At 39.1% G+C, this 13,525-nt stretch overlaps 1 pseudogene; it reads left to right on the top strand.

Annotated features, from left to right (window-relative positions):
- The window catches only part of LOC138991149 (small ribosomal subunit protein eS4-like), a 171,522-nt pseudogene extending 158,215 nt beyond the window's left edge, over positions 1 to 13,307 (top strand).
- Positions 13,308 to 13,525: the final 218 nt, after the last annotated feature.

Raw genomic sequence — 13,525 nt, 5'->3', positions numbered from 1 at the left:
ATCCCCCTTTCCTCCTGCCCCCAATCCCTCCCAGCATCAGAGTCTTTTCCAATGAGTCAACTCTTCGCATGAGGTGGCCAAAGTACTGGAGTTTCAACTTCAACATCATTCCTTCCAAAGAACACCCAGGGCTGATCTCCTTTAGAATGGACTGGCTGGATCTCCTTGCAGTCCAAGGGACTCTCAAGAGTCTTCTCCAACACCACAGTTCAAAAGCATCAATTCTTCAGCGCTCAGCTTTCTTCACAGTCCAACTCTCACATCCATACATGACCACAGGAAAAACCATAGCCTTGACTAGATGGACCTTTGTTGGCAAAGTAATGTCTCTGCTTTTGAATATGCTATCTAGGTTGGTCATAACTTTTCTTCCAAGGAGTAAGCAAGCTTCACCAAACTACGGGAGCCAAGAAGGAGTCATACTATTAAAAACAAAAACAAAAACACTAATATGTCAGATTGAGAAGAGATGTTCTGCCAGATTTGGAATTAGTCACAACTAAAGAGTTATTCATCATTCTATGACTTCTCTAACACATGTATTTCCTCATTTTCACACAAAATTCCTAATGAACTTTTTGCTTAACCTACTTTACCTGTTCCATGAACCTCAAGTCCACTCAACCCCACTCTACCAACTGTGAAGTAGACAATTAGAAATTACATCCTGTTAATGTTCCACCCTTATGGCAGAAAGTGAAGAGGAACTAAAAAGCCTCTTGATGAGAGTGAAAGAGGAGAGTGAAAAAGTTGGCTAAAAACTCAACATTCAGAAAACGAAGATCATGGCATCTGGTCCCATCACTTCATGGCAAATAGATGGGGAAACAGTAGAAACAGTGTCAGACTTTATTTGGGCTCCAAAATCACTGCAGATGGTAATTGCAGCCGTGAAATTAAAAGACGCTTACTCCTTGGAAGGAATGTTATGACCAACCTAGACAGCATATTGAAAAGCAGAGACATTACTTTGTCAACAAAGGTCCGTCTAGTCAAGACTATGGTTTTTCTAGCGGTCATGTATGGATGTGAGAATTGGACTGTGAAGAAAGCTGAGTGCCAAAGAATTGATGCTTTTGAACTGTGGTGTTGGAGAAGACTCTTGAGAGTCCCTTGGACTGCAAAGAGATCCAACCAGTCCATTCTAAAGGAGATCAGTTCTGAGTGTTCATTGGAAGGACTGATGCTAAGGCTGAAACTCCAATACTTTGGCCACCTCATGCCAAGAGTTGACTCTTTGGAAAAGACCCTGATGCTGGGAGGGATTGGGGGCAGGAGGAGAAGGGGACAACAGAGGATGAGATGGCTGGATGGCATCACTGACTTGATGGACATGAATTTAAGTAAACTCCAGGAGTTGGTGATGGACAGAGAGGCCTGGCGTGCTGCAATTCATGGGGTTGCAAAGAGTCGGACACTACTGAGTGACTGAAGTGAACTGACTGAATGTTCAAGAAGTGACATGATCATCAGTTCAGAAACTCAAGATTCCTTCTCTAGAGGGCTTCTTCAGGCGCAAACAAGGCTCTTGAGGTACAAAAAATATAGACTTAACATTCTCCCCTAATATAACTCAAGGTGGCAGAGGGTGGGGTGGGGAGGGGAAGACAGCAGTAGTGAAAATTCCCATTTAAAGAATTAGAGAGGGGAACACACACCTTGGACACTTACAGATGGTGGTAACAAGATGGACACTGGATGTGTGACTGACTTCTTTGATAACTGACTAAGCCTCATAATTGGTCAATATGGACCCCAAGATCAGACTCCTGGAAAGATTTTCACTGTTTTTCAGGATCATCCATGAAAGAGGCATTGTAGAATCCCCAGGCTGTCCCAACTGAGTTGCTCAATTCTTTTGGTGGTGATTTTGGTGACTGTGAATTACTTAAGATGTTGAGAAATGTGGCCACTTTTTTTCAGTCTTGAGAATATTTTTGATCAAATAATTACCCTAAGACTATTTATGTGGCTGCTGCTCAATACCATTATTGTAGACACTCCTTGCTAATTAATAATATAGGAAACTGTGTAGTCTAATGTAGACTGAACTACAAACTTAAGACATTGTCCATTTTTCTACTTTCTATTTAAAGTTATCAGCCTTGGAGCATAAACAAAACACAGTAGGGCTGACTTGGGCATCTAGATATTTTTTTTACATAAATTAATTTTAGATCAGAACTATCTTATAAAATTTCCTCCAGTGATGGAAATGCTGTTATTTTGTGCCATCTATTATGGTAAACATTAGGCATCAGGGTCTTTTCCAATGAGTCACATCTTCGCATGAGGTGGCCAAAGTACTGGAGTTTCAGCTTTAGCATCATTCCTTCCAAAGAACACCCAGGACTGATCTCCTTTAGGATGGACTGGCTGGATCTCCTTGCAGTCCAAGGGACTCTCAAGAGTCTTCTCCAACACCACAGTTCAAAAGCATCAATTCTTCGGCACTCAGCTTTCTTCACAGTCCAACTCTCACATCCATACATGACTTCTGGAAAAACCATAGCCTTGACTAGACGGACCTTTGTTGGCAAAGTAATATCTATGCTTTTGAATATGCTATCTAGGTTGGTCATAACTTTCCTTTCAAGGAGTAAGCGTCTTTTAATTTCATGGCTGCAATCACCATCTGCAGTGATTTTGGAGCCCAGAAAAATGCTGGGAGGGATTGGGGGCAGGAGGAGAAGGGGACGACAGAGGATGAGATGGGTGGATGGCATCACCAACTCGATGGACATGAGTCTGAGTGAACTCCGGGAGTTGGTGATGGACAGGGAGGCCTGGCATGCTGCAATTCATGGGGTCGCAAGAGTCAGAAACGACTGAGTGACTGAACTGAACTGAACTGAGGCATACATAGCCACTGAGTACTTGCTAAGTGGCTTGAGCCAAAGAAGAACTACATTTTTCATTTTATTTAATTTTAATTAATTTAAATTTATCTGGCCACATGTGGCTAGTGGCTGCCCTACTGGACTGCACAGCTCAAGAACGATGGAATGCTAAGGTTAATTTCCATCCAGAACTGCATAATATAGCAATTATCAAAGGGTGCTTTGTGAGATAAGAGGAGTAAGAGACTGTGAAACTGGTGTTCTCTGATTCATCTCTTTTTCTGCATATTCATATTTCAAACCACAACCCTATGTTATCTTTAGTATCAGAAGTAGAGTTTATTAAAAAACACTATACTAATATCACAACTCAGAAAGACCAATGACAATTTGATCTTAAGCAGTTTAAGATATTCCCTATAACAAAGTTATATACTTACTCCATTATTTCCAATTTTATTTTTTAGCAAAGTAACCTTGAACAGGAACTTGCCCTCTTGAAATGCATCTATGGAGACCATTAGAAATATTCAGCAATTTCTGCTCATTTAATAATTTACTTTTGTTGTTACTCAGCCCCTAAGTCATGTCCTTTCTAATTGTGGTACTGCAGAAGACTCTTGAGAGTCCCTTGGATGGTAAGAGATCAAACCAGTCAATCCTAAAGAAAACAGACTCTGAATATTCATTGGAAGGACTGCTGCTGAAGCTAAAGCTCCAATACTTTGGCCATCTGATGGGAAGAACTGACTCATTGGAAAAGACCCTGATGCTGGGAAAGATTGAGGGCAGGAGGAAAAGAGGGTGACAGAGGATGAGATGGTTGGATGCATCACTGACTCAATGGGCATAAGTTTGAGCAAACTCCTGGAGCTAGTGAAGGACAGGAAAGCCTGGTGTGCTGTAGTCTATGGAACAACAAGAAGTCACATCTGACTCTTTGCAACCCCATAAACTGTAGCCCACCAGCCTCCTCTGTCCATTTGATTTCCCAGGCAAGAATACTGGAGTGGTTTGCCTTTCCTTCTCCAGGGAATCTTCCCAACCCAGGGATTGAACCTGCATCTCCTGAATTGGCACACAGATTCTTTACCACTCAGCCACCTGGAAAGCCCAATAATTTACTACAAAATTATTAAAACTTCAGCCTCAAAGAGCATATGATCTGATGTCAAGAGAAAAACCAGTTATCGTTACCAAAAATTAATAGTTTGTCATTCTATTTTTCATTCATTTTTGGAATGGGGAAATGGAAGCTCACTGCTTCCAGCCCTCATGAGTTAGTTCCATATTTTCTCCAAGGTTCTATTTAAAAAAAAAAAGAAAAGAAACACTTGCAGGTTTAAATACTAGTGTGCTTTTGGTTGCAAGTGACAGAAACCCATTTAAGATACAAAAATCAAGAAATATGTATATAGGAAGGCCTCACAGAAGGCAAGACAGGAATACTCAATCATATTTACAAATAAGAGCTATCTTCCAGATATGCAGTGACACCTGGTAAAATGCCTGGCATCTTATAAACCCCATGCTGAACACAGAGATATAAACTGCTTTCCTTCTGTGGATAAATTTGCAGGAAGATTCCTAAAATCTTTGTTTTGTTTTTTATATAGACTGTATGTATTTTATTTTTTCTTAGTAGCTTCCAATCAAGAATTTAAAATTCAGTTTTGATCCATGTTTGTAGTTTACCAGCAGCTCTCAAGGACTGAACTTACTCTGTCACACTTTGTTCTCACTTGAGACTCACTGTATCTCATGAATCACATGCTTTGGATTCTTTGCTGTGGCTTCCTCCTCCATCAATATAGAACAGTCTTATGGACTCTATGGGAGAGGGAGAGGGTGGGAAGATTTTGGAGAATGGCATTGAAACATGTAAAATATCATGTATGAAACGAGATGCCAGTCCAGGTTCGATGCACGATACTGGATGCTTGGGGCTAGTGCACTGGGACGACCCAGAGGGATGGTATGGGGAGGGAGGAGGGAGGAGGGTTCAGGATGGGGAACACATGTATACCTGTGGCAGATTCATTTTGATATTTGGCAAAACTAATACAATTATGTGAAGTTTAAAAATAAAATAAAATTAATTAAAAAATTACTTCTAGCTTCACTTTGTAAGACAAAAATTGCTCTTTCTGCCTGCTTTATACTCCTTTTTGCCTTTTTACTTACATTTGTTTTCCATTTCTGTTAGTATTCCCTGAAGATGCCCAGAACCAAAGGCACTGAAATAGCAAACAACATGTCAACAGCAGCCCCCAAACTTTGAGCACTTAGTACAACTTGGAAAGTGAGGGAGAGTAAGAACAACATGAAGGTTAATGGGATTTAGTTTCTGCTACTGGGGACTGTCTGGCAAAGACTCATGGCACAAGTGCTGAAACACATCAGCGAAATTTCATAAAATCTGAAGGCACTCTGTGGCAATTAGAACAACAAAGCTGACGGTTCTGTTCTTGGAGAACCATTTGCCTTCAAAAGAAATTGGTTTACAATAATGGATGGACATGAAACCAGGTTATCTGAAGAATGATTGAAGATATAGGAGACTTCAGCCTAGCATCAGAAAATTACACAACATAAGGGTCAAAATATTACATAACCAAAAGTCACTTCATCTAATCTTCTATACAATATTTAAATTTCCTAACAACTACTTGCCCAACTAATGCTTAAAATGAGGATTAGTTTCCTCATTTCTTAAATAAGCAAAGCAGCTTGTCGAATAGATATGTTCTGAAATAAGTTTTTACTGAGTTTTCACAAACATGCAAACATTTCACAAATTATAAATGGATAGCTCAATGAATGTTCAAAATGTGAACTTGCTCTCCTTTTTCTGTTCCTGAGGGTCATCTGTCTACTTGATTTATTTTTAAAAAATATTGCGGCATAACTGACATATTATATTAGTTTCAGGTATATGATATGATTCAATACTTGTGTACATTGTGAAATTATCACCACAACATCTAGTTAACATCCATCACCTCACAGATTTACAATTTTATTTTCTTGTGATGAGAATTTTTTAGATGTACTCTCTTAGACACTTTCAAATTCACCATATAGTATTATTTACTATAGTTACCATTTTGTACATTATATCTGCATGACATTTCTTTTGTATCTGGAAGTTTGTACTTTTTTATTGAAATAGAGCTGATTTACAATATTGTGTTAGGTTCAGGTGTACAAAACATCTTCGAAGTTTTGTGAGCATGGGTGCATATCCCATAAGTTCACTAAATTATGAAACATTAGCAAGATGACTACTGATATTAAAAGTTTGAGGACCAGTTGCCTAACAAAGGAGAATTCACTACTGGAAATGTTGCCCTAAGGGACCACTCAGTAGACGGTCAGCTGATCTTCCCTGGCAATACCGCGAATAGAGCCTGAACCAACCAAAACTTCTACAGTGAGTAGAGAGCTCACGCTTACATAACCCACAGTGCCCTGAGTTCTTGCTCACCTTGTCAGCCACCAGAAATGTAGATGGGCTTCCTGTGGTGGGAATAAGATGGGCAGGTTCCCTGTAGTCAGACAACAGGTACAGCAGGAGAGTAGATAGTGAGAGCTCATGTCTTAGATTCCTTCCCTCCTCAATCATCTAGTTTTTTCATAACTAGATTCTTTCCTTTATTTCCTTCCAATCAGCGGGACCACTTCTATGTGCATCTATGTCATAGAAATACAACAGAAGTATCATTCTCACTGAATCCAGGACTCCCCAAACACTGAAATTACACATTTACCTAGTGTTCAATAGTCAAAAAAGATACACTCCTTTTACAGGAAAATTATTAAAAAAAAATTTTAAAGGGCCTGATGTAGTAACTCAAATGCTCTGAACACCAAATTTTACAGAGCATGGAACAGTGAATCAGACAGGTAGATATTTGTCGAGATCAAATCTTTAAAATGGTGACTGGCCTAAATCTCTCCCCATTTTGTGATTACTCTCTAAAAATAAGGTTGCTGCAGGGAAGTCTACTTAATACTTTGTAATAACCTATATGGGAAAAGAATCTTAAAAAGAGTAGATACATGTATATGTATAACTGATTAACTTTGACAGCAAAACTAACACAATGTTGTAAATTAACTGTATGCCAATGAAAATTAATTAAATAAAATAAAATTAAAAATAAAATGGTGACCAGCTTGCTCGTTACAGGTGGTTTGTTCTAGTCAACATCAGAACAGGACATGTCAACCAACAACACAGGGAGAGACCTATGACTGTCTGAGCTATACACACCACACCACACTTACTACAGTATCCAGTGTGACCACAATGTACACAGAGCATAGAACCCTCCCTCCCTCTCTTCCTTTCATCCTTTCCTCTTTCCTCTCTTCTTTCTGTAACTACTTATTGGGTTAACTATGTGGCAGGCACTTGGGCAGGACACAGAAGTGAAACAGCATGTTTCAGGTGATTTTTGAAATTTAAAATCTTATACGATAAATGTGAATTTGTGAAGGGAAAGACCTTGTGGGAATAGACCTTGCAGACCAGCCTGGGTAGCAAGGTGAAATTAGCTTATGGGGAAGGGAGGAATAGGAAAAAGTCTCACCCTTGGTTCAACGCTAATTCACCACAGCTTCCCACACACAGCCATTATTATCAAACAATTTACTGAAAACATAAAACAACACATCATAAATGTCTACATTTTTGTGCCATGAGGATACCATATCTTTGTGACATCTTGTTTGCTGGAATATTTAGGTGAGTTACAAATATATCAGCACATTGTCCTGTGTTAACAAAGCGTCTAAGAATACACATGTTTATACATTGCTCAAGGGCAAGGATATTTTACCATAAACTCCTCCTTCACCTCATTTAGCCTAGTAACCTCCAAATATATGCTGAAAACATGCAAGTCAAATGATACCCTGGTGCTGTCAACTAAATTGAAGAAGAATTTAAAATGAAACTGATCTCTTCTACCCTCTGAAATTTAGAGCTTAGGTATTTTTCTCATTTCCAGGCACCAGGATTCCAGAGTTCTTTCTAGAACATTAGGGACACATTATCAAGTTTACCAAAATAAGAAACACTTTTTTTTTTCATATAGGAGAATATATATCTTCGGTTTTAATCTCAAGTACACAGTCAATAAAATCATATGCTAATTACATTTTAAGAAGAATGATTCCAAGAAACGGATCAAATGGTTTCCACCTTTGTTCTTGTGGCATATTTCACGGTAGAGATGTGTTATCTTAGCCCCTGACTCTGCCCATGTTACTTTACTTAGCACCCCCATTTCTGGGAAAGTCCAGCCAGCTCTACTTGTGTGGCATGGGAGAGACGAACATTCTTAAGTAGAATGAATTATGCAACTGAACGGATCAGTGATAACTGTGGTTTAAACTAAATTGAAGAGCAGCCAAAAATTAAACTGACCAAATTTAGTTCCATCTCAGCCTTACTTGAACTTATTTAAGATGTCCCTAACTGTTTAACTCTCTGCCTTATAGAATAAAAATTAAAATTTTCTCTACTAGCACGGGGAACTATACTTAATATCCTGTGATAAACCAGAATGGAAAAGAATACAAAAAAGATATGTGTGTGTGTGTGTGTGTGTGTGTGTGTGTGTGTGTGTATCTGAGTCACTTTGCTGTAGAGCAGAAATTAACACAATATTGTAAACCAACTATAATTCAACAAAATTTAAAAAAAATTCTATAATAATAAGCTAATAAGCAGAAAAGACCCAGAAAAAAACAAAAACAGTCTCCTAGATAGAATTCAATGAATTATTTACTGACATTATTTACTGACAATGACTTCCTTCTAACTAGATTTTGATGCAGATTTGACATTTAAGGTCTGAAAGTTGCTTTAGGGTTTATATAAACATTAGTTCCTGACTCTACCCTTGTTACTTTACTTAGCACCCCCATTTCTGGGAAAGTCCAGCCAGCTCTGCTTGTATGTTATCATGGAGGCAAAATTTTGCAAAATTATACTCAAGTTCATCACAACAACAGAATACAAACACACAAAAAAACATCTGGAAAAGAAGATAAAAAAGAAAGCATGGGTGGTCACTTTCCTAATCTATACTCTCCCTAATAAATCAGAGTTTGCTTCTATACAAAAATAATACATCATCTCTCACATCTTGAAAGTTGCTAGAACTATTTCGTGGAAAAATGACCTAATGCCGAAACCATCTCAATCAATCCTAGAGCTTCCTAAAAACACCCAATGAATGACACCTGTTTGGAAAACATTCGTTTGCTCCCTGGTACCATGCTGGCTACTTCTTGGCTTCCTATCCAATCTCTGATGTAGCTGGTAGATGACCACAGTCCTCAATTGTTTTTCTGCACATTTTACCATTGTTCCCTTGTTTGTTTCTTTTGAATCTGATTTCTGCTATTATCTTTTGGATCTTTGGTTGAAATTCTTAGAAAAATCCTCCTGGAAAGCTGTTCTTTTCCCTCTCTTATTGGTGCCTTGGAGAGCAAAGCCAATAAGAGACTAAGAATGAAACTAGAACAAATCATTTTATCTTTGAGTTGTGTGGCTACAGTCAAAACCTCATTTGTGATACATAATCATGCAATATTTTACTTTCCCTTGTCAAATTCGGAACATTCTCAAAACATTTGCACTGCCTGGCTTCATTCATTAGTGGTGGTAATAGCGGAGTGGGGTAGAATGGAAAAGGGGTTGAGGAAATGGAAACTCTTATCCCCCTCAAAAAAGTGAATTGTTTTGGAAGCAACAACTGAATTCAGTCAAAATATGTAAATCTAGTGCGCCTTAAAATAATCTGCATTTTTTTTTTTTTCAAAAAAGAGAGAGAGAACTGATAACCACCCATAAGAAATAACTGCCTGGGGACTTCCCTGGTGGTGCAGTGTTAAGACTCCACGCTCCCAATGCAGTGGGTCCAGGTTCAATCCCTGGGCAGGGAACCAGATCCTGCATGCCACAGTTAAGACCTGGCATAGCCAAATACAATTTTTTGAAAGAAATAACTACCTAGCTCTCTCTAGACATAGCCAATCCTTCCTGGATATAATATGTCCCACTTGGTGAATTACATTTGCAGAAAATGCAGATGTAATAACTACATCAGAGTTTTTTCTAATTTTCCATACAGTGCTGGAAAATTCACATAATTTTATGCACTTGTGCTGTTGGGTCATGTGTGTGTCTGTGTGTGTGTCCTTTGAAAGTTGCTCAGTTGTGTCTGTCTCTTGGTGAGCCCATAGATTGTAGCCCACCAGGCTCATCTGTCCATGGGGCTTCCTAGGCAAAAATACTAGAATGGGTAGCCATTTCTTTCTTCAGGGGATCTTCCCAACTCAGGGTTCAAACCCAGATCTTCTGCATTTATGGCAGATTCTTTACTGGTGAGGGATCAAATGGCTGCCTTGATCCCATGTGTATGCAGAAGCCATGGGGAAAGTACTTCTTCCTAGGAGAATATATTGCATTTGAAAAACTGCACAAATGAAAACATCATAAAACTTCTGGGAAGCTCACTGAATGTGTGTTTGTATTCCTGGACACCCACGAACCCCTGTGCACATGGATATGAATTAACTGCCCTTTGCAGACAACAGTAACTGCTGGCTCTTTTGTGAAGAGGATGATGTGTCTTCCATTTTGGACACACATGGAAAATGTTCTTAAATTGCTTTCTGTTTCTATCGTTAAATGTGGGAATATACCTAAAAACCACAGCAAAACTGTTCTTCATGTGTGGTCTGAAACATTTATCCCCTTTTTCCTAGAGAAGTAAGGAAATTCTATATTTAGTCTTTTGTGGTAGAAGGTAATAAATGACTTTGAGATCTGAAAATTACTAGAAGGTTTATTCTATTAATAAACTAATAATCTTAGTGTTTAAGTTTTGCTTGCTTAGGAACTTTTAATTAGCAATTTGGTCTTTGTACATTTAAAAAGCTAAAGCTAGATGCATGTTAACATATTATTCTATACTTCACCATTTATGAAACTGGACTCAAAGGTTCAAGACTTTTCTTTTTATTGGAAGGAAAATAAAGTCCTTCCTCTGACAAAATATACTTTTTTTTTTTTTTAGAGCATAAAGCATGGGAATAATGGAGAAAACTTAAAATGGAAGTTCAAGAGATTACAAATAAATGTTGAGTGAAAGATACTTAGTGGCTATTCCATTCACACAAACCATCATCCTGAGATTTAGCAAAAATTGTATGGCTACTTAGGGTCGAATATTGTTCCCTACTGGCTGGGTTTCCTCACTAACTCTTAGCCTCCTCCCTTGGCTCTCATCATAAATGCTTGATGCTCTGGTCATGTCAAACTAAAGAAGCTCTTCTGTCCAACTAAAGAGGCTCCCATTGTCCTTAAGTCCAAAGAGAATAACATTGCTTTAGGCTCTTCCGTGAGGAACATCAACACTTTAAAGCTTTTAAATCCACTGTACTTTCCTCCGTGCTGACGTATCATCTACTGTGTAACTTTTACTAAAATGGAATTTTTGTCTATTTTGGAAATCACTAGGTAGATCATTTCTTCTCTGTTGATTTATCCAAAGCTTGTATACAACTTCTCATGTTCATTCTGTACCTAAGAGCAATAGTTTATGGTCCCAAAGGGTCCTGAAATTGTTAGCAACCCCAAGGTATTGGATGCTGGACAAACTGACCAATGGACTTGCTCTTGTCCATCAACCAGTGGCCCCAGGCTGAGAGAATGCCTTCCCTTCAAAATTTTCTCAAGGAACAGACTTCAGTATTCTCTAACAGGAGATAAAATAACTCAGATATGCATGCAATTGTTCAATATGATTGATGGGCCAAGTCCACTGGGTTTATACTAGATTGGGTAGCCTATCCCTTCTCTAGGGGATCTTTCCAACTGAGGAATCAAACCGGAGGCTCCTGCATTGCAGGTAGATTCTTTACCAGCTGAGCCCAAGAATACTGAAGTGGGTAACCTATCCCTTTACCAAGAGCCCAAGGGAAGCCCAAGAATACTGAAGTGGGTAACCTATCCCTTCTCCAGGGGATTTTCCCAACTCAGGAATTGAATGGGGGTCTCCTACATTGCAGGTGGATTCTTTACCAGTTGAGCTACCAGGAAAGCTTCATCACCATGGTGTTGTCTTTTCCATTATCTGCTCAGGAGCAGACCCTTCCCTGGAGTAGAGGGGTGGAGTAGAGGGGTAGAATAGGGAACAGAAGACAGCTAAGTGAGCAAATAGCTTTCCCTTTGGGGCCTGGGGACAGGAGAAAGTTTGGGAATACCCATATGTGAAGCATACTGTACTAAGTATAAACTAAGTATAGGCTCTCTACATGTATACATTTTTATTACAATAAAGCCAAGTTAAAGTTGAAAGCTTTACTTAGATACTAAAAAGCAACAAAATTCAAATTTACCACATTGATTTAATCTGAACATTACAATTCTTTTGTTGAATCTAAGTTGACATATCACATCTGCTTAGTACGTGACAGCTTCGAGTTTGTGAGATATACACACGCACACACACATATAATACACACACACACACACACACACATACATATACATATTGTACGCTCAGTTATATCCAATTCTTTGCAACCCCATGGACTATAGAACAGCAGGCTCCTCTATCCATGGGATTTTCCAAGCAAGAATACTGGAGTGGGGTGCTATTTCCCCCCCTAGGGAATCTCCCCAACCTAGGGACTGAACCCTAGTCTCTTGGATTTCCTGCACTGGCAGACAGATTCTTTACCAGAAGCACCACCTGGGAAAACCTACACACACGCACGTGCGTGCACACACACACACACGCACACATATATATATATATATATAATTAACCATGCTAGGAGGGAAAAGAAAGAGTAATAGATTGATGACCAGGTCCAAATTGATATAACCTACCCTTCTGGTTTTTTAATGAATGTTATCGGCACTGACAAAACCAGAGAGAATTTCTATTTGATCCATGCCACCAAAAGTCTCTGCTATTCGTTGTATTATGTCTGAGAAGCCACATACAAGTTGTGCAGAGTGGGCACTAAAAGAATCCCTCATAGGACGATCCATGATGCTTACACCACCAGCTATCCAGATCCTTTCATCAAAGCAAGTAACAGACACCATTCAGATTGATGCAGAGACTGGTAAGAACACAAGTTTCATCCAGGTCCAAAGTTTGGTAACCTGATTTTGGTGATTGATGGTGCTGACCTGGTAATATCTGATATGATCACCAACAGAGAGACATCCTGGCTCTTGAGATGTGGTTGATGTGAAAGATGTCAATGGCAGCCGTTCTGCTAATCCAGCTTCCCGACATTTTTGGTCTTGGCAAATACAACAAACTATGGATTTCTCTTAACCAAGGGAAAGATGGCTATCTCACCACTGCTGTAGACAGAAAGAGACTGGTTGCCAGTGATGGGGATGGAGAGCTCCTTGTGGCTAGGTAGAGGTATTACAGCACAGAAAACAAATACAGAACCCCTTGAAAAAAGTGGTATCTTGCCATTGGTAAGGATTCAAATTCACCCTCCTTGAATTTATGTAACCTTTTGTGATGAAAGCTTCCACCACAGCACTTTCACCAAAGACTTTAAACGCTCAAACTGCCAGCCTTTCCTTCAATTAATATTAGATCTGTGACTTTGATGCTAATCTTCTAGCCAGA

Source organism: Bos mutus, chromosome 16 (genome assembly GCF_027580195.1).
Source record: "Bos mutus isolate GX-2022 chromosome 16, NWIPB_WYAK_1.1, whole genome shotgun sequence".
Lineage (NCBI taxonomy): Eukaryota > Metazoa > Chordata > Mammalia > Artiodactyla > Bovidae > Bos > Bos mutus.
Note: the sequence above shows the minus strand (reverse complement) of the source record. Positions and strands in the feature narration are given on the sequence as shown.